The sequence below is a fragment of the Aethalodelphis obliquidens genome, unplaced genomic scaffold (genome assembly GCF_003676395.1).
Source record: "Aethalodelphis obliquidens isolate GAN/ISIS:26980383/991018 unplaced genomic scaffold, ASM367639v1 scaffold2, whole genome shotgun sequence".
Classification (NCBI taxonomy): Eukaryota; Metazoa; Chordata; class Mammalia; order Artiodactyla; family Delphinidae; genus Aethalodelphis; species Aethalodelphis obliquidens.
In genome coordinates this window covers 69389725-69416839 of record NW_020837946.1, presented here as the reverse complement: position 1 = coordinate 69416839, position 27115 = coordinate 69389725, and the positions used below count along the sequence as shown (strand labels likewise).

Below are 27115 nucleotides of genomic sequence, written 5' to 3'. Positions count from 1 at the left end.
TATGTGGCTTGTTCCTTCACTATCTTCAAAATCACCTGCTTGAGGACTTTCCATCTAAAATTTCAACTCTCTTCTCTCTCTTCCTTTTTTTAATCTAAAATATTATATAATTTATTTATCTTTTTAAAAGTAAGATTTATTGAAGTATTATTTACATACAATAAAATATGCCTCTTTTAAGTGTACCCTCAAATGAGTTTCAACAAATGAATAACACTATAATTGGAATATACAATATTTCCCAAAGTATTTCCTCATGGCCCTTCACAATCTCTCTCTCACCCCAACCCCCAACCCCTGACAATCACTGATGTGATTTCTGTCTCTAAAGTTTTGCCTTTTTTAGAATGTCACATAAATGGAATCATAGAGTGTATAGCCTTTGGTGTCTGGCTTCTTTCACTTATCATATGCTTTTAAGATTTACTCATTTTGTTGCATGCATCAATTTATTCCTTTTTATTGTTGGTCAGTGTTCCACTGTATGGATGTAGCACAAATTGTCTATCCAACCACAAGTTGATAGATGTTTGGGTTGTTGCTACTTTGGAGCTATATTGCTTCACATGCAGGTCTTTACTTGGCCTACGTTTTCATTTTCTCTTGGGTAAATACCTAGAAACAGGATTGCTGGGTTATATGAAAAGTCTATATTTTAACTTTATAAGAAAATTCCAACATGGTTGTACCATTTTGCACTCCCACCATCAATGAATGAGTGTTCCTATCGCTCTGCATCCTCATCGGCACATGGTATCGTGCTTATGTAGAGTGATACCTCTATTAGTCTAATTTATTGTGTGTTCCCCTCCTAGAGTGAGTTCATGAGGAAAAGGGATTTAGTCTGTTTTGATCACTGCTTTCCCAGTGTTCAGATCAGTTCCTGGCACAAAATAGATAGGTGTTCAATGAAAATTTGTTGAAAAAATAAATGAATGTTGAATGAATATCACCTCTATTTAGAATTTGTACTAAGGCTCAGAAGGGATTATGGCTTACCCAAGTAGAAGAACTTGAGTTAAAACCCAACACATCTAACATTTAGTCAAACACTTTTGACAGTGTACCACATTATAGGCCACTGGTTTGACCAAATTAATTTCTAGTATTAATATTTAGAATATGAGGGAACTTGGATAAATTTTATTTAAGTCTCTTAGATATTATCTTCAAGCAGTTTAAAATTTATCACAGGAAATTAAAAATATAAAAATAGAGGGATTTAAAACATAAATATTTGAATAATATTAACATATGCAGTAAAATGGATTCTTATTTTAGAGCATAAAAGTGCTTATTTTGATTATAATGATTCCCTGTAAATAGGTATTTGACAAGAAGAGAAAAAAATCTTGGCTGGAGATGAATTTTGTTGTATCACATTGAAGCCCACTTTACCTTATTTTTAAGAAACTTGATAATAATTTGGATTAAAAGATAGGAATCTATACCAATATCCTAGTTAGTTGCTTTGGGTAAGCCCCTAAGAGCAGCCTTCTAGAGACAACATCTTAACCCTCAAAAATACACAGGAAGTACATGTGAAATATGTAGGGAATAAGAGCTCTGGGAGGATACCTACCACACTTATAATACTTTGGGGACAGAAGAAAAAACTGAAAAAAAAAGCCTTGTTCTCTTTGTATATTTTGGAGTGTTCAACTGGCATTGTGTGGATACATTATTTTGTAATTTCTTTCTAAGAATAAGTTTTATGAGAAACAGACCCACGGATACAGAGAACAAACTAGTGGTTACCAGTGGGGAAAGGGAAGGGGGGAGTAGCAATATAGGAGAAAAGGGTAAAAGGGGTTATTATAGGATTATATGAAATCATGTGTGTGAAAACTTTTGAAAACTGTAAAGCACTGTAGAATTTAAACAATCTTTCATTCAATTAAAAAAAAGTTTTATTATGGGAAATTAAAGTCTTTTGACAAACCATAGAATGAGGTAATTAGGGCCAGGTGGTGCTCATCAAATCAGTTCCTGTGTAAACAAATTTATTTTCCATTTCAGGAAAATAGCAACTTACAAAACTCAAAGGAAGGATAGAGCAAAATGTTTAAGGTATAATAAGTAGATTTGCCATTTTGTTCTTAAATTCTCTTATTAGGCTCATTCTTTCAACATCTATTGCTTTTCTCTGAATTGTGTTAACATTGATAGTGTGAAAATGAATATGGTCTCCACTCTAAAGGAGCTCAGTGATTAACAAGAAGAGACTAGAGATGTGCTTTAGCTACGCAGTGGCTGCACAGCTACGCAGTGGCTGCACACAGAGAATTTGTTAAATCAATAAGTGATGAGGGAGCTAGAGGCAATGCATAGTCAAATCATTGCAACCTGGCATGGTTAAGTATTTATACTAGACATATATTTAATGGTCCAGGAGAAGAAGTAAAAAACTACCTTAATTTATCACTCCACCTCTGTTGTACCTGTAACTTGAGTTTCTTATATATGGCGTATCTGTTTTTCTCTCTCTTCATTATCTCTGCATGAGCAGGTCATAATTAGAGTTGAGGGCACCAAGGTAGATAGATGAAATCCTGGGACCAGTTGGCAGAAAGTCTTAAAAATTGTAATGAGTTTTATTGTAAAAGATCATTGGGGGTAATGACAAAGCTCTGGGAATAATTATGTGATAATAGATTAGAAGGTGATCATAGGAAGTGGAGCAAAGAGCAATAACCTTGGTATGGAATGTTTAAGTCCTGATTATTGACTGAGACAATGGTAATGAGAAGAAAATAAACAAACTGGGGAAAAAAAGAAAGAAGAGCAAAAATTAGCAAGGCTTTATTCATTCATTCAACAAGTAATTATGGAATGCCTTATAATTTATATGAGCAATAACAAAAATTTGCATACATGGCTTTATTTAAGCCTCACAATAATCTATGGTATAATTATTACCCCTCAGATGATCAATCTGAGGTTCCAATAAGTTAATTAATTTGCTCAATATCCCAGAACCAATGAATGGTAAATGAGAGTCAAACTCAGGTATACTTTTTTTTATTAAAATGTAGTTGTTTTACAATATTATATTAGTTTCAGGTGTGCAGCATAGTGATGCAATATTCTTATAGATTATACTCTGTTTAAAGTCATTGTAAAATAATGGCTATATTCTCTGGTGCTGTACAACATATACTTGTTGCTTTTTGTTTTCATTTTTGAATTTTATTTTATTTACTTTTTTATACAGCAAGTTCTTATTAGTCATCAATTTTATACACATCAGTGTATATATGTCAATCCCAATCGCCCGATTCATCACATCACCACCTCCACCCCCTGCGGCTTTCCCCCCTTGGTGTCCATACGTTTGTTCTCTACTTCTGTGTCTCAATTTCTGCCCTGCAAACCGGTTCATCTGTAACATTTTTCTAGGTTCCACATATATGCATTAATATACGATACTTGTTTTTCTCGTTCTGACTTACTTCACCCTGTATGACAGTCTCTAGATCCATCCACATCTCAACAAATGACCCAATTTCGCTCCTTTTTATGGCTGAGTAATATTCCATTGTATATATGTGCCACATCTTCTTTATCCATTCATCTGTCGATGGGCATTTAGGTTGCTTCCATGACCTAGCTATTGTAAATAGTGCTGCAATGAACATGGGTGCACGTGTCTTTTTGAATTATGGTTTTCTCTGGGTATATGCCCAGTAGTGGGATTGCTGGATCACATGGTAATTCTATTTTTAGTTTTTTAAGGAACCTCCATACTGTTCTCCAGAGTGGCTGTATCAATTTACATTCCCACCAACAGTGCAAGAGGGTTCCTTTCCTCCACACCCTCTCCAGCATTTGTTGTTTGTAGATTGTCTGATGGTGCCCATTCTAACTGGTGTGACGTGATACCTCATTGTAGTTTTGATTTGCATTTCTCTAATAATTAGTGATGTTGAGCAGCTTTTCATGTGCTTCTTGGCCATCTGTATGTCTTCTTTGGAGAAATGTCTATTTAGGTCTTCTGCCCATTTTTGGATTGGGTTGTTTGTTTTTTTAATATTGAGCTGCATGAGCTGTTTATATATTTTGGAGACTAATCCTTTGTCCATTGATTCATGTGCAAATATTTTCTCCCATTCTGAGGGTTGTCTTTTTGTCTTGTTTATGGTTTCCTTTGCTGTGCAAAAGCTTTCAAGTTTCATTAGGTCCCATTTGTTTATTTTTGTTTTTATTTCCATTACTCTAGGAGGTGGATCAAAAAAGATCTTGCTGTGATTTATGTCAAAGAGTGTTCTTCCTGTGTTTTCTTATAAGAATTTTATAGTGTCCGGTCTTACATTTAGGTCTCTAATCCATTTTGAGTTTCTTTTTGTGTATGGTGTTAGGGAGTGTTCTAATTGCATTCTTTTACATGTAGCTGTCCAGTTTTCCCAGCACCACCTATTGAAGGGACTGTCGTTTCTCCATTATGTATCCTTGCCTTCTTTGTCATAGATTAGTTGACCATTAGGTGCATAGGTTTACCTCTGGGCTTTCTATCTTGTTCCATTGATCTTTGTTTCTGTTTGTGTGTAAGTACCATATTATCTTGATTACTGTAGCTTGATAGTGTAGTCTGAAGTCAGGGAGTCTGATTCCTCCAGCTCCAATTTTTTTCCCTCAAGGCTGCTTTGGCTATTTGGGGGTCTTTTGTGTCTCCATACAAATTTTAAGATTTTTTGTTCTAGTTCCATAAAAAATGCCATTGGTAATTTCATAGGGTTTGCATTGAATCTATAGATTGCTCTGGGTAGTATAGTCATTTTCATAATATTGATTCTTCCAATCCAAGAACATGGTATATCTCTCCATCTGTTGGTATCATCTTTAATTTCTTTCATCAGTGTCTTATAGTTTCTGCATACGGGTCTTTTGTCTCCCTAGGTAAGTTTCTTCCTAGGTATTTTATTCTTTTTGTTGCAATGGTAAATGGGAGTGTTTCCTTAATTTCTCTTTCAGATATTTCATCATTAGTGTATAGGAATGCAAGAGATTTCTGTGCATTAATTTTGTATCCTGCAACTTTACCTAATTCATTGATTAGCTCTAGTAGTTTTCTGGTGGCATCTTTAGGATTCTCTATGTATTGTATCATGTCATCTGCAAACAGTGACAGTTTTACTTCTTCTTTTCCAATTTCTTTCTTTTTATTTCTTTTTCTTCTCTGATTGCCATGGCTAGGACTTCCAAAACTATGTTGAAAAATCGTGGTAAGAGTGGACATCCTTGTCTTCTTCCTGATCTTAGAAGAAATGCTTTCAGTTTTTCACCATTGAGAATGATGTTTGCTGTGGGTTTGTTGTATATGGCCTTTACTATGTTCAGGTAGCTTCCCTCTATGCCCACTATTTGGACAGTTTTTATCATAAATCGGTGTTGAATTTTGTCAAAAGCTTTTTCTGCATCTATTGAGATGATCATATGGTTTTTATTCTTCAATTTGTTAATATGGTATGTCACATTGTTGATTTGTGTATACTGAAGAATCCTTGCATCCCTGGGATAAATCCCACTTGATCATGGCTTATGATCCTTTTAATGTGTTGTTGGATTCTGTTTCCTAGTATTTTGTTGAGGATTTTTACATCTATGTTCATCAGTGATACTGGTCTGTAATTTTCTTTTTCTGTAGCATCCTTGTCTGGTTTTGGTGTCAGGGTGACTGTGGCTTCACAGAATGAGTTTGGGAGTGCTCCTTCCTCCGCAATTTTTTGGAAGAGTTTGAGAAGGATAGGTGTTAGCTCTTCTCTAAATGTTTGATAGAATTCACCTGTGAAGCCCTCTGGTCCTGGACTTTTGCTTGTTGGAAGATTTTTTTTTTTTTTTTTTTTGCGGTACGCGGGCCTCTCACTGTTGTGGCCTCTCCCGTTGCGAAGCACAGGCTCCGGACGCGCAGGCTCAGTGGCCATGGCTCATGGGCCCAGCCACTCCACGTCATGTGGGATTTTCCCAGACTGGGGCACAAACCTGCGTCCCCTGCATCGGCAGGCGGACTCTCAACCACTGCACCACCAGGGAAGCCCTTGTTGGAAGATTTTTAACCACAGTTTCAATTTCATTACTTGTGATTGGTCTGTTCATATTTTCTATTTCTTCCTGGTTCAGTCTTGGAAGGTTATACCTTTCTAAGGATCTGTCCATTTCTTCCAGGTTGTCCATTTTGTTGCCATAGAGTTGCTTGTAGTAGTCTCTTAGGAAGCTTTGTATTTCTGCAATGTCTGTTGTAACTTCTCCTTTATCATTTCTAATTTTATTGATTTGAGTCCTCTCCCTCTTTTTCTTGATGAGTCTGGCTTATGGTTCATCAATTTTGTTTATCTTCTCAAAGAACCAGCTTTTAGTTTTATTGATCTTTGCTATTGTTTTCTTTGTTTCTATTTCATTTATTTCTGCTCTCACCTTTATGATTTCTTTCCTCTGCTAACTTTGGGTTTTGTTTGTTCTTCTTTCTCTAGTTCCTTTAGGTGTAAGGTTAGATTGTTTACTTAAGATTTTTCTTGTTTCTTGAGGTAGGATTGTATAGCTATAAACTTCCCTCTTAGAACTGCTTTTGCTGCATCCCATAGGCTTTGGATCGTCATGTTTTCATTGTCATTTGTCTCTAGGTATTTTTTGATTTCCTCTTTGATTTCTTCAGTGATCTCTTGGTTATTTAGTAACATATTGTTTGGCCTCCATGTGTTTGTGTTTTTTACGTTTTTATTTCCCTGTAATTCATTTCTAATCTCATAGTGTTGTGCTCAGAAAAGATACTTGTATGATTTCGATTTTCTTGAGTTTACTGAGCCTTGATTTGTGACCCAAGATGTGATCTCTCCTGGAGAATGTTCCATGCACACTTGAGAAGAAAGTGTAATCTCCTGTTTTTGGATGGCATGTCTTATAAATATCAATTAAAGCTCTCTGATCTATTGTGTCATTTAAAGCTTCTGTTTCCTTATTTATATTCATTTTGGATGATCTGCCCATTGGTGTAAATGAGGTGTTAAAGTCCCCCACTATAATTGTGTTACTGTCGATTTCCTCTTTTATAGCTGTTAGCAGTTGCCTTATGTATTGAGGTGCTCCTATGTTGGGTGCCTATATGTTTATAATTGTTATATCTTCTTCTTGGATTGATCCCTTGATCATTATGTAATGTCCTTCCTTGTCTCTTGTAACATTCTTTATTTTAAAGTCTATTTTATCTGATAGGAGTATTGCTATACCAGCTTTCTTTTGATTTCCATTTGCGTGGAATATCTTTTTCCATCCCCTCACTTTCAGTCTGAATGTGTCCCTAGGTCTGAAGTGGGTCTCTTGTAGACAGCATATATATGGATCTTGTTTTTGTATCCATTCAGCAAGCCTGTGTCTTTTTGTGGGAGCATTTAATCCATTTACATTTAAGGTAATTATCGATATGTATGTTCCCATTACCATTTTCCTAATTGTTTTGTGTTTGTTCTTGTAGGTCCTTTTCTTCTCTTGTGTTTTGCACTTAGAGAAGTTCCTTTAACATTTGTTGTAGAGCTGGTTTGGTGGTGCTGAATTCTCTGAACTTCTGCTTGTCTGTAAAGATTTTGATTTCTCCATCAAATCTGCATGAGATTCTTGCCGGGTAGAGTAATCTTGGTTGTAGGTTCTTCCCTTTCATCACTTTAAGTATATCATGCCACTCCCTTCTGGCTTGTAGAGTTTCTGCTGAGAAATCAGCTGTTAACCTTATGGGAATTCCCTTGTATGTTATTTGTCATTTTTCCCTTGCTGCTTTCAATACTTTTTCTTTGTCTTTAATTTTTGCCAATTTGATTATTATGTGTCTTGATGGGTTTCTCCTTGGGTTTATCCTGTACGGGACTCGCTGTACTTCCTGGACTTGGGTGGCTACTTCATTTTCCATGTTAGGGAAGTTTTCGACTATAATCTCTTCAAATATTTTCTCGGGTCCTTTCTCTCTCTCCTCTTCTGGGACCCCTATAATGCGAATGTTGCTGCATTTAATGTTGTCCCAGAAGTCTCTCAGGCTGTCTTCATTTCTTTTCATTCTTTTTTCTTTATTCTGCTCCGCAGCAGTGAATTCCACCATTCTGTCTTCCAGGTCACTTATCCTTCTTCTGCCTCAGTTATTATGCTATTGATTCCTTCTAGTGTAGTTTTCATTTCAGTTATTTTATTGTTTATCTCTGTTGTTTGTTCTTTAATTCTTCTAGTTCTTTGTTAAACATTTCTTGTATCTTCTCGATCTTTGCCTCCATTTTTCTTCTGAGGTCCTGGATCATCTTCACTATCATTATTCTGAATTCTTTTTCTGGAAGGTTCCCTATCTCCACTTCATTTAGTTGTTTTTCTGGGGTTTTATCTTGTTCCTTCATCTGGTACATAGCCCTCTGCCTTTTTATCTTTTCTATCTTTCTGTCAATGTGGTTTTTGTTCCACAGGCTGCAGGATTGTAGTCTTGCTTCTGCTGTCTGCCCTCTTGTGCCCTTGTTGCTTACTTATTTTTACATAGTAATTTGTATCTCTTAATCCCCTATGCCTATCTTTCCCCTCCCCACTTCACTCTCCCCACTGGCTAACCACTAGTTTGTTCTCTATATCTGGGAGTCTGTTTCTGTTTTGTTATATTCATTCATTTGTTTTATTTTTTACATTCTACATATAAATGAAAACATAAAGTATTTGTTTTTCTGTGTCTGACTTATTTCATTAAGCATAATACCCTTTAGGTCCATCCATGCTGCTGCAAATGGCAGAATTTCATTCTTTTTTATGGCTAAGTATATATATATATCTATCTCACTTTCTTTATCCATTCCTCTGTTGATGAACACTTAGGTTGCCAATATCTTGGCTACTGTAAAGAATGCTACTATAGATATTGGGTTTGTGTATATTTTCAAATTAGTTGTTTTTTTCAGATATATACCCAGGAGTGTAACTGCTGGATCATATGGTAGTTCTATTTTTAGATTTTTGAGGAACTCCATACCGTTTTCCACAGTGGTTGTACCAATTTACATTCCCACCAACAGTGCAGGAGGGTTCCCTTTTTTCCACACCCATGCTAACATTTGTTATTTGTAGACTTTTTGATGATAGCCATTTTGACAGGTGTGGGTGATATCTCATTAAGGTTTTGATTTGTATTTCTCTGGTAATTAGTGATGTTAAACATCTTTTCGTGTGCCTGTTGGCCATCTGTATATCTTCTTTAGAAAAATGTCTATTCAAGTTTTCTGCCCTTTTTTAATCAGGTTGTGTGTGTGTGTGTGTGTGTGTGTGCGCGCGCGCGCGTGTGCATTTTTTTTTTTTTTTTTTTTTTGCGGTATGCAGGCCTCTCACTGTTGTGGCCTCTCCCGTTGCAGAGCACAGGCTCCGGACACGCAGGTTCAGTGGCCATAGTGCATAGGCCCAGCCACTCCACGGCATGTGGGATCTTCCCGGACCGGGGCATGAACCCGTGTCCCCTGCATCAGCAGGCGGACTCTCAACCACTGTGCCACCAAGGAAGCCCCTGTGTGCATGTTTTTTGATATTGAGTTGTAAATATAAACAGTTGAACTGTTTATATATTTTGGATATTAACCCTTTATCAGTCATATCATTTGCAAATATCTTCTCTCATTCAGTGGGTTGTTTTTTCGTTTTGTAGGTTCATTTGGTTTTAAAGCCCATGAATTTTTTTTCTATGATAAAAAAATAAAAATGATAGTAAAACCTCAATTTTATTATAACTCCTTAAAGGCAGTAACTGTCATATGTGTCTATGTATTCCCCATAGCACCTAGCATAATACTCTGTACAAAATAATTTTAACCTGTTAAATCATTGAACGAACAAAGAAGACTACATGCTATGTTCCAGATACTTGGGTGTAAAAGTAGCACCATAGATGGGTCTCTGCCCCAATGGAGCATATTATCTATTGAAAGACTTAGACATTAAATATTATACAAATAATTACTTAATTATACTTGACATAAATGTTATAAAGGTACAGAATGCCATGAGAGTGAGAAATACTTCCAAAGTTATTTGTATTTGGAGGCCAAGGAGAGCCTATAGCTATTTGAATGGAGATAAAATTCTGATGAGAAAAAGTTTAAGAAAAATTTCATGGAGAAAGTATTTATGTTTTTAGTGTTAGCTAGTAGTGGTGGTGTTTTGCAAAGTTATTTTGCACATTTTTGAAAAGCTATTTTCTTCATAATATATTATAGCTATAAGTTTAAATAATTTATTAGAGAGAAAAGTATTAAGTACTTACAGAATCTCTCCTAAGAATAAAATCTGAAACATGGAAATAGATGTATTCATAGAGACTGTATTATTTAAATAGTCATCTTAATAGAAAGAAATTAAAGGTTTAGTAATAGAAGAATGAGTAAACTATGCCACATCCATTAAAAACGATGCTTATGAAGAGTAATGAGCAAACAGAAAATACTTACATTATAGTTCTATATAAAAGAGATTAGAAATGCTCATGTGCTCATAAAAATGTTGAAAATATACATAAGAATTACTGAATGATATATACCAAAAATTACAGTTATTGGTGGAAAGATTCTGAGAGATTTCTTTTTCATTTTTTATTTTATAAATATTCTGTAGTGTGGTTTTTTTATTTTTGAAATTCAAAATACTTTATGAAAAAGAAAAATGAATAGGTGTAAAAACATGTTTGGCTTCTATAGATACATCATAACTCTCTGATTTTATGCCTAATGTTAATACCTAACTTGCTACACAGCACTCTTAAGGTGATTTAATCAATAAAGAGACTTAAAAAAAAAAAAGAATCACAAATCATTACTGTTCAGCGCTTACAGAAAGGTACTAATAATAACTACAAAGGCAAAAGCAGAGCATCTGCAACCTAGGGACTAAAATTAGTAATAATGTTGAAGGGAGTTCTACCAAATTATGTTTTCTAGAAGGCAGCCATAAGCTCTTCTTGTGTAGAGAAGACTGATCACCTCCATTAGCCTTGAAACAAAAGCAAAGACTTCTGGATGCAGGCATTTAATTATAATGTTTATCTAATCATTCTGTAGCCATTTATATAATTAAGATGGCTTAGAGCATACTTTTCTTTGGGGAGTAAAGGGTACTAGAGGTTGTGTTTGGTGAAGAGTATATTTTAAGCCAAACAATCCAACACTAATTATGGCATTTTATACTGGTGTTTCAAAAAATATAGAAAAAGTGCAGATACTGCCCATTCTTTTGCCTTTGGATTGTTGAACTTTCCAATCTATGAGCTGGTGGTAGCCACAATTGTAATAACCACCACAACAATGATGATACCTAACACCTAATTAATATTTACTTATGCTAGACCCTGTTCTAGGTGCTTTTACCTATATTAACTCATTTTTACCCTCATAATAACCCTATGAGGTTGATTGCTGTCACTATCTCGACTTTAAAAATACTAAAATATAGAGACACTAAGTAACTTGTCTAAGGTCACTCAGTTAAGTGCTTGGATTTGACTGATACAGGAACTCTGGCTGGAGAGTCCAAAGTCCAATGTCATAGGCACCAGGCTATTTTATGCACCTAAAGATTTTCTTTTTTGCATTAATATTTCCATCTTATGGCCAGAGTCACTAAACATTATTTTGGAGATGTAAGTAACAGAAGAGCTTATTCCAAAAGCTTATTGCTTTCTCTAGTTTTTTTTTTTTTTCTTTTCTTTTTTGTAGTTTTAGATGAAAAATATTTGGACTAAGTTCATCAGTATAGGTAAAAAAGAGGAAAGTGGGATTTTTCTCATTTTATCTTGACTTATTTTAGAATATCTGCTTTTGTCATTTTAAGGACATAAAATCTCAGCCAAAGGCCTCTTTGATCTACCAAGGGTTGGTACAGAGATCTTTTTCAAACTTCCCGTACAAGTGTGCAGCCTCTGAGGACTATCTGCTGAGATTTCAAATATTAGAGGTGTGGACTCAGGAAAGAATGGTGATTTGGTTGGCTATACATGATACCTATGACATATAAATCTTTTAGGTAAAAAACATATTTTTCCTCCTTGGAATTGATTTATGGAAGAGGAATATTATTAACCAGAGATAGGCCTGACAAGGAGGCATAGATAACTAATGTCCACTTACAGACCTAACTCTCCAAAAAAAAATGTCTCCCCTATGAGCTTGACATTTTTATCCCAAACTTCTTAATACTTTTGGAAAGTCACTGTTGAAATGTAAATACACTCCCAGGAATGGAGTAACACATTACGCCATTGTCCTCACTAATACAGTGCCAGCACATAGGAAAACAGAGACCATAGCCCTGAGAGAATGGTGCACACAGCAAGCAAAGTGAATGGAGAAGTGATACTAGCCCGGTGGCCAGGTTTACGTGAGGCTATGAGAAAATAGGAATCTGGAAGTTGGGCAGGGGTAGCGGTGTAGTTGTCATGATGTGAAGGCAGGGTTGCAGGATGTTTTGGGAGGAATATCTTAAAGGAGAGGGGTCCTGAAAGGGGAAGCTGAGAAGACCATACATTAATGGTGTATTACTTAATTTATTCTGGAGCCATCTCACTCTTCTGGCTATGCTAATGGAAATGGCACCGTTATATCTAGATGAAGCATATTATAGAGAAAAAAGCAGAAGTTTCAGGGTCAAGAAGACCTGGATTCAAATCTAATCACTATGACCTTGGATGAGTTATCAAACACTCAGTTTCCTCCATCTATAAAATGTAGAAATCAAACTACTAAACTAGAAAACAAAGTGCCTTCTGCCATGCATATGGTAGCTGTATGCATATCTTATCTATATGCATAAATATACAGTAGCTAAGGAAAGCATATATATATATGTATACACACACACATACATTTATACGTAGATGTATTCATGCATCTACTATAGTGTTATCTTTCTCCCTTGTTGTGTTACTTCTGCAAGAAACTTGTCATATAGTCTCTATTTTACATTTTAGTTTCCTTTTATCATATGTAAATTTACTTTCACCTAATTTTCAGAATATTCAAATAATTTTCTATTAAACTATGGTGTTGGGCCTTTTTTTTCTGAGGTAAATTAGCAAAATGACCAACTTGAAGAATTTTTTTAAAAATTTATTTATTTTTGGCTGTGTTGGGTCTTTGTTGCCGTGCATGGGCTTTCTCTAATTGCGGAGAGCAGGGGCTACTCTTTGTTGTGGTGCACGGGCTTCTCATTGCAGTGGCTTCTCTTGTTGCGGAGCATGGGCTCTAGGCACGCGAGCTTCAGTAGTTGCAGTACGTAGGCTCAGTAGTTGTGGTGCCTGGGCTTAGTTGCTCAGCTGCATGTGGGATCTCCCCAGACCAGGGCTCAAACCCGTGTCCCCTGCATTAGCAGGCGGATTCTCAACCACTGCGCCACCAGGGAAGCCCTAACTTGGAGAATTTTAATCATTAGCTACCTGAAAAGTATTGGTGCTTGATACAGCAGATTCAGGCAATATATTACTAATCTACTTTAACAAGAAAGAGACTATTGCTTCTAATGAATGATATTAACTGTTTTCTTTTCGGCAGCATTACTGCCGAATAGCTAACTGTGCTATCTATGGCAATAGCTAACTATGCTATCATTATTTGAATTCATGACAAGGCTGGGTAACGAGTTGAGGCAGTTATTCTGTATGATCAGATGATTTAAGCCTGAGCAGAACATAAATGTATATACCTATGCAAATATCTAAAATAATTATTCTGATCTCTGTAGCAGTTTAAATACTTGTTATGATTCTAAAAAGGGGACTTTAGGGAGCATATGCCAGTTTCAAAAAACAGGCACATGTTCACACGGCTGTAACTTAGGGATCCCTGACCAATGAATTGGACACCGTCTTTCAGCAGGACCTTGAAGTTTTAGCTGGCAGATCTCGGAGCAGCTTTCCAAGCCGTTTGCTGCTTCCTCACTCCCACATGCTTAGTTAGCTGGGATTCCCTGCTGGGAAGCGAAGGCAGGTAGCATTTTGACCCTCCCCTCACCACCTTCAGTATACTTTATTCTCAGAACCATGCCCAGAGATTTAAAAGCATCGGGAATATAAAAAATATCTCTTCCTCACAAGGTTGGAGGCCTTGGACCTTACCTTGAAAAGATTTATTTTTACATTCTTTCAAATTATGACAACTTATGTAGAAAAATATGGCAGATACCTGTTCTTTTTTAAAAAAAATTTTTTTGCAATATTTGTTACATAACAAGAGTGTAAGAATAAAGTGGTTGATATGTATTTGTTTTCTGATTATAATTTGGAACACAGGTATAAATGTCTTGGTTTATGGATTAAATCTGTACCCTGTCATCTCCTAACCTACTAGATCTTTTTTGGAATAATAAAATGCATAACACTGGGGCCAGTATCCACAGTTCTAGAATATTCTTAGCCATCTGGTTCTGTTACAGAGTAAAGTTAGACTGGAAATAAGACAATGTTAGTAAAGGAAGCTTCCTTTGCCCACCCCACCTTCCATGGGCTCCATTTTTTGGTGTGCACAACATAGTGATTTAATGATATATATGTATATTGTGAAATGATCATCACAATAAGTTTAATAATAACATCCATCACCACACATAGTTAATATTTTTCTTGTGATGAGAACTTTTAAGATCTACTCTCTTAGCAACTTTCAAATATACAATTAAGTGTTGTTAACAATAGTCACCATGTGGTCCATTACATCCCCAGAACTTATTTATCTTATAACTAGAAGTTTGTACCTTTTGTTCACCTTCACCCATTTCACCTTTATTCTTGATGAATATTTGACTAGTTATAGAATTCTGGATTGCCAAATGTTTTCTTTTAGCCTGTTAATAACCTCATTCCATTGGTTTCAATTTTAGCTCAGGAGAAGTCATTGTCAATCCTACTGTTGCTCTTTAAAAACAATGTCTTTTTCCCTAGATGTTGTTAAGATTTTCTCTTTATCTTTGGCTTTCTTCGGTTTCAGTATATTTGGGCATATCCTTTTTTTTCTCTTCTAGTTTAATTGAGATATCATTGACATATAGCACTGTTTAAGTTTAAGGTATACAGCATGGTGGTTTGACTTATATACATAATGAAATGATTACCACAATGACTTAGTGAACATTCATCATCCTGTATAGATACCAAATTAAAGAAATAGAACAAAAGTTTTTTTCCTTGTGATGAGAACTCTTAGGATTTACTCTTTTAATTTCATATATGATATACAACAGTGTTAATTATATTTATCATGTTGTACATTAAATCTGTGGTACTTATTTATCTTACAGCTGGAATTTTGTACCTTTTGACTGCCTTCATCATCCCCACCCCCTGCCACTGGTAACCACAAATCTGATCTCTTTTTCATGAGTTTGTTTGTATGTTTTGAAGTATAATTGACCTACAATGCTATATTAGTTCCTGGTACAAAACATAGTGATTCAATATTTCTATACATTTCAAAATGATCACCATGATAATCTAGTTACCATCTGTCTTCATACAAAGATATTATGTAATTATTGACTATATTCCCCACACTGTACATTTCATACCTGTGACTCATTTATTTTGTAACTGAATGTTTGTACCTCTTAATCTCCCTCACCTATTTCTCTCCTCCACTCACTCCTCTCCCTTCTTGGCAACAGCCTGTGTGTTCTCTGTATCTATGACTCTGTTTCTGTTTTGTTATGTTTGTTCATTTGTTTTATTTTTTAGATTCCACACATAAATGAAATCATACAGTATTTGTCTTTCTCTGTCTAACCTATTTCACTTAGCATAATACCCTCTGGGTCCATTCATATTGTCACAAATGGCAAGATTTCATTGTTTTGTATGGTTAATATTCCATTGTGTGTGTGTGGTGTGTGTGTGTGTGTGTGTGTGTATATATGTATACACACACATTATCCATTCATCTATTAATCACCACTTAGGTTGCTTCCATATCTATTCACCTATTAATTGCCACTTAGGTTGCTTCCATATCTTGGCTATTGTAAATAATATTGCAATGAATACAGGGGTGCATTTTTTCCAAATTAGTGTTTTCCTTTTCTTTGAATACATACCCAGAAGTAGAATTGCTGGATCATATTGTAGTTCTATTTTTTTTCCATCTCATTACTTTAATCATTTTGTCAAAATAATCTGAACATGCATAAATACTTGACTTGTTATAAGAATGTGTAGCACAAAAGTCCCTGAGACATATCCAAGAACGACTTGAAATGTATTCAGTGCAATTATTCATCATACTAATTGCCAAGGACTTGGCTCCCTTCCTAGATATTTAAGATATGTGACTAAAAAAAGATATATAATATATATTATATAATATTCATAATTATACATTATATATAGATATATGTATGTTTATTAATGCTAAATCAGAGTCTCCCTCTCCAATGCCTGATTTTTCTGCCAGTTTACTGATGCTGCGTATGAAGTCATTTCCAGACTGTAAGGAATGTACTTACCGAGGTAAATTAGTTCTTTAAGCCCTAGGGTGCCAGTTAGTAGAATGATGGCAGTGGAACTAGAAGGTCCCAAGAGAAGATGTTGTCCGACCCCCTCATTTTGCAGTTCAAGTGACAGAGGCTCAAAAGGTTTGCGACTTGCACAAGCACGGCTGGTTCTGCCACTATTACTGTAACCTTAGGCAAGTCCTTAACTGGGTCTAGACTTCTGCTCCCTCCTCTGTAAAATGGATTGGTGATTGTCACAGCTAACACCTTCCAGGTGCTTCCTGTGTGCCTGACACTGTCCTGAGTACTTTAAGTGTCTTTTCTAATTCTCCCAACACCTCCATAAATTATATATGATTACCTTCAATTAGAGATGAGAATATCAAAGCACAGACATCTTAAATAATTTGCCCGAGATAAGACAATTAGGAAATGTTACAAAGCTGGTCTAGTAACCCAGGAATAACTGCCTCCAAAATTCTCAAATTCCAATTCTTAAATCCCTTCTAAGAAAACCCCGTCAGATAGGTTCTCAAATTCCTTATATCTCTAAAAGTCTAGAGCAGAGTTAACAAGCTATGGCTCATGGGCCAAATCCAGGCACCACCTTTGCTTACAGAAATAGTTCTATTTCTAACTTTTTGAGGAATCTCTCTATTGTTTTCCATAGTGGCTATAGTGGCTGTATTTACATTCCTGTCAATAGAGCATGTGGATTTCCTTTTCTCCACGTTCTCACCAATGCTTGTTATTTGTTGTGTTTTTGATAATAGCCGTTCTGACAGATGTGAGGTGATATCTCACTGTGGTTTTAGTTTGCATTACTCTGGTGATGTTGAGCATCTTTTCATGTGCCTGCTGGCCATCTGTACATCTTCTTTGAAAAAAAATCTATTCATGTGCTCTGCCTATTTTTTAGTTGGGTTGTTTGTTTATTTGATGTTGAGTTGTATGAGTTCCTTGTATATTTTGGATATTAACCCTTTATTGGATATATCATTTTCAAATATCTTTTCCCATTCAGTAGGTGGCCTTTTCATTTTGTTGATAGTTCCTTTGCTGTGCAAAAGTTTTCTTAGCTTGATGTAGTCCCATTTGTTTATTTTTGTTTTTGTTTCCCTTGCCTGAGGAGACAGATCCAAAAAATTTGCTAAGACCAATATCTAAGAGTGTAATACCTAAGTTTTCATCTAGAATTTTTATGGTTTCAGGTCTTACATATAAGTCTTTAATCCATTTTGAGTTATTTTTTTTTTGAGTTTATTTTTTATATGGTGTCAGAAACCAGCTCAATTTGATTCCTTTGTATGTAGCTGTCCAGTTTTCCCAATACCATTATTGAAGAGGCTGTCTTTTCCCCATTGCATATTCTTGCCTCCTTTGTAATAGATTAATATAAATGTGGGTTAATTTCTGGGCTCTCTACTCTGTTCCATTGATCTATGTTTCTGTTTTTGTGCCAGTACCATACCATTTTGATTATTGTAGCTTTGTAGTATAGTTTGAAATCAGGAAGTGTGATAGCTCTAGTTTTGTTGTTCTTTCTTAAGACTGTTTTAGCTATTCAGGGTCTTTTGGGTTTCCATACAAATTTTACAATTATTTGTTCTAGTTCTGTGGGAAATTCCATTGGTATTTTGATAACGATTGCATTAAATCTGTAGATTGCCTTGGGTAGTATGGTCATTTTAAGAGTATTACTTTTTCCAGTCCCTAAACCTGGTACATATTTTCATCTTTTTTGTGTTGTCTTAAATTTCTTTATTCAGTGTCTTATAGTTTTCTGAGCATAGGTCTTTTACCTCCTCAGTTTGATTTATTCCCAGGTATTTTATTTTTTGATGCAATTGTAAATGAGATTACTTTCTTAATTTCTCTTTCTGATAGTTCTCATTGTTAGTTTATAGAAATGCAACGGATTTCTGTATATTAATTTTGTATCCTGCAACTTTCTAAATTCATTGATGAGTTCTAGTAGTTTCTTCATGGTGTCTTTAGAATGTTCTGTGTATAGTATCACGTCATCTGCAAACAGTTACAGTTTAATTTGTTCCTTTCCAATTTGAATTCCTTTTATGTTTTTTCCTGTCTGGTTGCTCTGGCTAGAACTTCTAATACTATGTTGAATGAAAGTGACAAGAGTGGGCAATCTTTTTTTTTTAATTTTGTTGAAGTATAAATGTTGCTTTACAATGTTGTGTTAGTTTCAACTGCACAACAAAGTGAATCAGCTATACGTATACATATATCCCCTCTTTTTGGATTTCCTTCCCATTTAGGTCACCACAGAGCATTGAGTAGAGTTCCCTGTGCTATACAGTAGGTTCTCATTAGTTATCTATTTTATAGTTTGCATAGTATCAATAGTCTATATATGTCAGTCCCAATCTCCCAATTCATCCCATTCCCTCCCTTCCTCCTTGGTATCCATACATTTGTTTTCTACGTCTACGTCTCTATTTCTGCTTTGTAAATAAGATCGTCTATACAATTTTTTTCAGATTCCACATATATGTGTTAATATACGATATTTGTTTTTCTCTTTCTGACTTACTTCAAGGAGTGGGCATTCTTGTTTTATTCCTGATCTTAGAGGAAATGCTTTTAACTTTTCATCATTGAATATGATGTTAGCTGTGGGCTTGTCACATAGTCTTCATTTTGTTAGGGTGTGTTCCCTATGGGCTGCATTTTAAAAAGAGTACAGACCAGAAATCCTATGCCTACTAGAGACTTTCCATGGTACCAGCCTGCCACTGAGCTTTACTTTCTTATTTTTAAATGGGGAGAAAAATACCTGTCCTAGCAGTCATAAGAATGATTTGTAAATTTAATGCGATTATATCAAAGTACTGTATAACTCATAACATAAACTTATATACTGTATTGAGCATCTACTAAATTCTAGGAATAGTACTGGAAACTTTCATATTTTATGGTGCCTCTTTTAAGGCTCAACATGATCCTGCACAATTGTTATAATTACATTTGATGTATAATGAGTTAATAGAAGCTCAAAGAGGTTGTGTGATTTTTCAGAGGTCAAATCGGCCTAAAGGGGCAGAGTCATGTTTCAGCTCAATATTACTTCCAAGTAGAGACTTTACTTTTCCTTGTACTCAGAACTAAAGCAACAGCATTATTTAATGTCCTTAAGGATGGTAGGTGGCATTAAGAAAGGAGGAAAAATCACTGAATAATCTACCCCTTAAGCAAAGCTGGCAAAGAAAACATCCTGATAAAATCAATGCCTATATTTTAGAGCAGACCACCTGAAAACCCCTGGGCTTCAGACATTTTGAAAATAGTTTTTATGTATTTGACTGTAAAGTAAAAAGGGAAAATATAGATGTTTTAGATGCAAAAGGAATATGGTATGCCATCCTAACCAGATTCAAGCTTATATTTTTCATTAGTTTTATTCTGCTCATATTATCAAATCACAAATGATGAAACAGGAAAAACATAAGGGCTTCATTTACTTTTGGATAACAGATGGGAAACAACAGAAAATTCTTTTCAGAAATGAAGAAAAATAATTTTCTTCATAATAGGTAATATGCCTTCTTTAGGCATTAAGATACATTTCTGTTTATAATCTTAAGCCAGCTATATTTTTACTCTTTATAAAAATCAAATCTCCCAATAATAAACAGGGTATTTCTGTACCCTAATCTTTAAATGCCATCATTAAAAATGTAGGTATGCACCCCAGTTTCTAAGCTCTCAGAACGTTTTGCACAATAGGTTTTAGTCATGGTAATGAATAATTGCTCAGGAAAGCAGCACCACTTCAGGCAATATGATTTGGTAGTCAACATTCTTGTTTTCCAATTAAAGGGAAATTTCATGAATAGAAACATTGGGCTCCTTGAGATTTCACCAATGAAGAGATTGTTTCTGAGTAGCTTCTGAGCAAATATCTCTTAACAGGTTGGTCGCAGATCTGGGGTCTTCATTCCTTATAATAGCACTGCCAGACACAATCATGTTAGCCACTGTGTTTGCACAGTTATGGAGAGTGTCATGATCTACACTTCACCATTAACCTCTCTGCCAAAAAACAGAAATTGGACCCTTGACTGATGAAACTTTGGCATCATATCTTGCATAAATTTCTGCCCTCCAAACCCAGGTTCAACTGGTGTAACCAAGGCCATATCTATCTAATTAGCCCATGGTGCCAAATACTCAACTGTCATTCCTAGTTTGATGGCAAGTCCAACCTTTGTCTCATTCTCCCAAATGTCTTTAATTAAGGCCCCTGGGTTCTCATATATATGGATTGACCCCTACTGCAGCCATTGGCTTTACCAACTGTTCCAGCCTAGAAACCATCCTGTGCATTTCAAAGAAAGGATCCCGTCATAGCTGCTTTTGGAGACTCTACCATAGGGTGACCAAAAGTGACACTGTGAACCAAATACCCATCTGTTGTATCCAGATGCAGATATTTGCCCCAGAGACCAGTGTCTAGAAGTACTCAGCCCCTGAATTGGCCAGGTTGCTGTTGAAGATGGATGGGCCAAGCTAACAGCTGGATACCATGGTACTGGTTTCCAAGAGCCAAGTTACATGAGTCCTCCAGCAAGATGAAGGGTTTATCCTGATTTCTTCTTCTTCTTTTTAAAAATGTGTTAGTACTTTAATCTTTGAGCAGTGACTAAATTTTCATTTGAAATAATTATTAATTTTCCCAAGTGTAAATCAAAGTAAAGGCATGAGTTATAGCTTTAAAGAATTTATTTTACAATAAGTTAGGTCTTAAGTTCACTTGCCTTTATCCAGATGAGTCAGAAATAGCAGTTTGCTTGGTTTTTGTTGCTTGAGTGGAGTAAGTTAACAGAAGAGCTGGCTAATTTAGTGATTTTGCTAAAATATGCAGATAAATAACTTCAAATATCCATTGATGTGCCCTTTGTTAGTAATATAAATGGAATCAAATGGCTAATAAATGTTTTTGTTCCCAGCTTTCTTTCAAATAAAGTTCTGTTATTTCAAATAAAATTCTTCCTTTTAAATAATATTCTGTTATAGGTATGCATATATATATTTATGTTAGATGTATGCTTAATGTATACATCTACTATCATGCTAGTTTCCTCTTATTATATTAATCCTGTGAGAAATTTGGCATATTTTCTTTGTTTTGCATTTTAGTTTCCTTTTGTCATCAATACATTTACCAAATTTTCAGAATATAAAAAACTTTTCCCAAATGTTCTCCCTTCAAGCTCCTATGGTGTTAGGCCTTTTTTATTTTATTTTATTTTATTTTTTGAGGTAAAGTAACAGAAAAATTCATTTGGAGGAATTTCCCATCATGGGAATACACTGCCCCTTACTAGTGAACTGCCTTACAGAAAGACGTCGGCAAGTTCATATATATATGAACAGAACAGTAGCAAGACATTTGTAGGCCTACAAGCCTTGCTTTTTCACCTAATCATTTTTCATCTAATCCTGGCACAACTGTAAAATTGGAGCCAGAGATTTGGGACAAGATATTGTAGACACAATGGATCGTTTTTGGAGACTACTGTAGATGTTATCTCTAAGCCTCCATTTAGGGGAGGGTTCAAGATCAGTGTGGATACTTTAAGTCTTACTTTTTTTTTTTTAAACAAATAGTCATCTTACTTCAGACTACAGACATGCTGCCTGGAGCTCTATTGTTAATTTTTTGTCCCTAGACAAGTGTCTGAGTATCTTCGTTAAGTGTGGAAAGGTTATTCATATTAGAATTTGTCCTTGGATCCCAACCTGAATCTCAGAAATCATGTCTTGGAGTGACATGCATGATAACGTAGATTAGGCATCTGTGGTAGCTCACCTGATCTGCCACCTACATTTCCCTTGGTGAATGACAGATCAAGGACCTTTCCTACCACAATTCTCTACTATGTCCACTAACTCTTCTTGCAAGACCTCTCAGTGACCTGAGTACTTTCCTTTAATGTCATTCCTTGAGACCTGGAGCTACAATTGATCTAGATATGCCTAGATCTGATATTTTCAATTAACGAAATGACCTGTAAATGAGGGCTGTGTAACCAACATTAATTACAAAAACCAAAACAACAATGGGATAAAAAAATAATCTTTCCAAAAATCCTTCAAAGGCTTCCTAGTGTTCTCATTTTAACATTCAAAATACTAAGACCCTCAATGCTCAGTCCGCACAGTCTGGGCCTTGCCTATCTCACAGTCCCATCCCCATCTCTTCCCCCCACTCCCCTTCTGTTTCAGCTATGCTAACCTTCCTGTGCATGTCTCCCTGACTCAGGCCTTTCTACCTGCTTTTTACTCTCTCTAGCCCACCACCCACACCACCGTGCCCACATCATCATTTCTTACTAAATTTTGTTCATCTTTTAGATCTCAGCTTAAACCTTGTTTTCTTTAGGCATCCAGACTCAAGGTGTGGCTCCCCTTTTATTTACATTAGTGACCTAGACTTCTTTATGGTACATTTCACAAATGTATTTATATAATTATGTAATTGACTGTGTAGTATTTCTCTTCTGCATTTAAAGAAAGCCACTAGGATCATGTCTCTTATTTAATACTACACTTAGCCTGGTGTCTTGCGTGACACTCGTTAACTTTTTATTGAATTAATTAAGCATCGTGAATAATGCCTTATGACTAAGCGTTCAGTGAATCCTTTTTTCTGTTATCACACATATAGAACAAAACATACTGTATCCTCGGTTCCCCTGAAAGCACAACCTAAGTCAGAGGCTTCCTTGAAGGTAATTGATCTTAAGGAGCAGGAGTAAAGAACAGTGAGGGACTGATTGCTATGGACTGAATTGTGTCCCTTCGAAATTCATATTTTAAAGCCCTAACTTCCATTTTGACTGTATTTGGAGATAGTGTCGCAGGAGGTAATCAAGGTTAAATGAGGTCGTAAGAGTAGGGCCCAAATCTGATCAATTGTGTCCTTGTAAGGAGGGGAGGAGCTCTCTCATCTCTCTCTGCCATGTAAGGACACAGGGAGAGGGTGGCCATCTGCCAGCCAGAAGAGGGTCTTCAGCAGAACTCAACCATGCTGGCACCCTGGTCTGGGACTTGCAGCCTCCAGATCTGTGAGAAAATAAATTTCTATTGTTTAAACCACCCAGTCTATGGCATTTTATTATGGCAGCCTGAATAGACTAAGAGTGATATAGGGAAGGAGATAAAGCCAGTAAGAAACTGTGTTACCTAGTTGGTCAAAAGTATAGGTGACTGATGCTTGATTTGATAGGATCTCTAAGAAGGCTTATGAAATGCGACTCACAAATGTTTGCCCTGGGGATGAAAAGGGGAAGCATATATCCAGCAACCTCTATCACCCATTGTTAAGGATGGCAGCAGTATAAGAGCAGGAAGAAAGATACATGAAGCAGCCTGAAGAAAGGCTTCAAGGGGTTGCACCTGAAAGTGAACAGTTGAAGTCTCTGAAGAACTGATGACTGCAGCAGAGGCTAGAAGAAGAGGTATGGCTGATAGGATTTGAAGTGGTACACAAATTATCTGATACATAGACCACCACAAAAGTATCCTGTATTCAATATCCACAAGTAATTATATTTGTATCATAATTTTTAAGCAATTCATGTTTTTAGTATTTCTACAATGTTTGTTCTACATGGAAAAAGAAAGGAGGCAGTTTTTACAAACTGAAGTGGAAAAAATTATGGCTACAAATAAGTGCTAACTCTGACATTATTATAGTGATCCTTACAAATAAAATCTTGAAACATAAATTTTCAAGGTGCCAAAAGAAATGATAATGACTATTTAAGCATTGTTTATCTCAGAATCTAGACAAGAGGGGTACATTAAGTTAATGACCAAAAAGCAAGTTTAACATGTTTCTTTATCACAGAAGCAGTAAGCTTTGAATTACAGTGAAAATGACATTGAGGAATAACCTGTTTTAAAAGCTACCAGGGACAGATACTGCTAAAGATGATCACTTTTTGAACATTAGATGATGACATAAGTTGAAAACAATCCAAATAACTTGAGCATATAATTCTAATCAAGCAGGGTATGATATGTTTCAGAGAAATACTGGAATGGTTTCCCCATGATTGCAAACTTTTGAATTTTTTAAAGAGAGAAAATTAAAAGACAAAACTAGATACAGGAGGGACTTCAAGATAATTTTTACGCATCGAAATAAGAAAGTAAATTTAGAGCTGCCACAAGGGGAACCAATTCTTTTTTCAAATACATTTTATTGTTATCAAAATAATCCATAAACATCCTGAAAAATGCAAATAGTAAAGAAAGATTATAATTAAAGCACCAGCTCACTGAAAGTGCTTTTATCCTAGATTTGTTTTTATTTTTGGTGGTACCTAAATATCTCTAAATAATATGCTTATGTTACTATTTGTTGGTTTACCAATATTAAATGGGACTGATTTACTTTTGTTCTTATGAATATGGATTTAGCTCACTTTCTACTCCCACCTCCAACCTTTCTTCTTGCTCTATCTCTCCTTCCAAAATAATTATATCATATCCTAAGTTTCATCATTCCAGTAACCTTTGTACATAAATAAACAAATAACCACAAGTAACGTATATAAGCCTCTATTTCTTGTTCCACGAGTTGTAGATAATGCTCTTTACTTTCTACTTTGTGTTGACCTAAAACAAATAGACTGCCAGTTATTTTTCTAGCAAAAATGGGTTTATTCAAGGTCAGTAAAGAATTGCAATTTGGGATCTGCAACCATGGCAAGCCACGTGCAAGCCCCCTGCAAAAATGAGAGAACTCTTTTATAGAGGGGAAAAGGAGATTGGGAGGGCCGTAGTAACCAAATAGTCCATCGTTTTCTATTGGCTGAGTTGTGACAATCTCATTGGATGAGTTCTTGCCAGGAAAGGAGAAGTCTTTCTTCTCCCTATTGGGCTCTGCTATTGTCGTAGGGCATGAGAGCTTCCCCTCCTGACTCTATTTAGTTGAAGTTTCTGTTTATCATTTTTTTACATTTTCCCCTTTTCATCAAGATCTTTCTCTGAAAGCACTGCTGGTCAAGAGTCAGGTTTTCTGGTTTCAGTGGCTTTTTGGAAGCCTTTTGGTCCTCCTTTCAAGGAAGGACCTTACCTGAGTATAGTGTCCCACGTTGGAAGGAAAGTGCACAAACTTGAAACCTACTGAGGTCACATTTGAGTAACAAGGAGATGTAGGAGGAAGAACTCTCAGACACTTTTTATCTAAAGTCCATGTTATCAAGATCACAGACACTGGAGATCATCTGAAGCACATGTCATCATCAAAGGTTTGGTGACAGACATCCAATAGGCCTGGTTTAGATATCTGGGAAAAGATGTCTCATCAGATGTCATCTCCTTCAATTCTGGGAAATCTTTACTTTGAGGTCAACAGATAATGTGCAAGTCCAATTAGATTTGGTGCTTTCTTTAGGTGTGTCACGTGAACTCGAGTCTATTCCCTGGAGTTTGGTGGCACAAGGGTCAGTTAGCAACACCTGATAGGTGTTCAACCTTTCCAGCAAGGTTGAAGAGAGTCCTTCTGGATGTGTCTTTTCCAATAGACAAAATCTTCAGATTGCAAGGTGTGATGCTCAAGGTCTTTGTCTCTTGAGAGTGCACTCTGAAAAGATTGCTCTACGAAAATACTTTTTTATTTTTAATAGAAGTAATTAGGCCTTTGCAGTATTGGAATATCTCTCCTTTTATCAGCTGTAGGTCAAAAGAGTTAGGAGCCACATGCATTGGGCATCCAGTGACTATCTCAAAGAGTGAGAGTTTATGAATTCCCAAAGAGGTGGATCTGAGATTTTAAAAGACCAACAGCAATGCTTTTGGCCAAGGTATTTGGAGAGATTCTACAAGTTTTGCCAACTGAGTCTTAATAATGCCATTCATGCATTCAACTAAACCAGAGGATTGAGGGTGATAAGAACAGTGAAAGTGTTGTAAAACCAGCCAAACAGCACAGACTTGTTGAAGTACCTGACTAGTGAAATGGGATGGCTGTGAAGTTCAAGAGTTCTCTTACTGGGCATAATCTTTTCCAAAAGAACTTTAGTCACAGAGAGGCAGTAGCTCGTCTGCAAGGGAAAGCTTCAGTCCAGTGTGAAAGCATGCAGACTATGACTAAAACATACTTATATCCATGAGACAGAGGAAATTGTGTGACGCCATTTGCCAGACCTCGAATGGTCCATTAGGCAGTTTAAAATGTCCAGGAGCAGTAAAAGCAGGCTTCCCTGGGTTGTATTTCAGACAAGCAGGACAAGTAAAGTAGGCACTTTTTGTGGCTTTGTTAGTGTTTCCCTACCAATATTTATTCATGAAAGCTATCATTTTGTCAGTAGACCAAAGATTTAATGCATGTACAGTGGTGAGGAGTGGGAATTTTAGAGTCTCCAGTAGGGCTAGGTTGTTATTTGGTCCAAACCAGAACTTTCTCTTTTTATCAAACCAACAATTCTTGAATTTCTAATCTTGTTTTTCCTTTTCTGAGGTCAATTGTTGGGCTTCTCTAGCCAGTTTTTCTAAGTTATCATTTGGAGAAATATCCCTTTGGACCGTGAAAAGGGTTGGCTGCTGTTGGTTCCTTTAAGGGCAGCATTCCTTGTGAAAATGTAAGCAAGGTAATTTTCCTTAGCTTTCAGAGAGTCAA

At 36.0% G+C, this 27115-nt stretch overlaps 1 protein-coding gene and 1 pseudogene across 15 annotated transcripts in view; one reads left to right on the top strand and one right to left on the bottom strand.

Moving 5' to 3' along the window:
* The window catches only part of SLC4A10 (solute carrier family 4 member 10), a 309415-nt gene that overhangs the window by 223741 nt on the left and 58559 nt on the right, over positions 1-27115 (top strand). The gene's annotated exons all lie outside the window — the stretch shown is intronic.
* On the bottom strand, positions 20341-21009 carry LOC113625099 (ribulose-phosphate 3-epimerase-like; annotated as a pseudogene).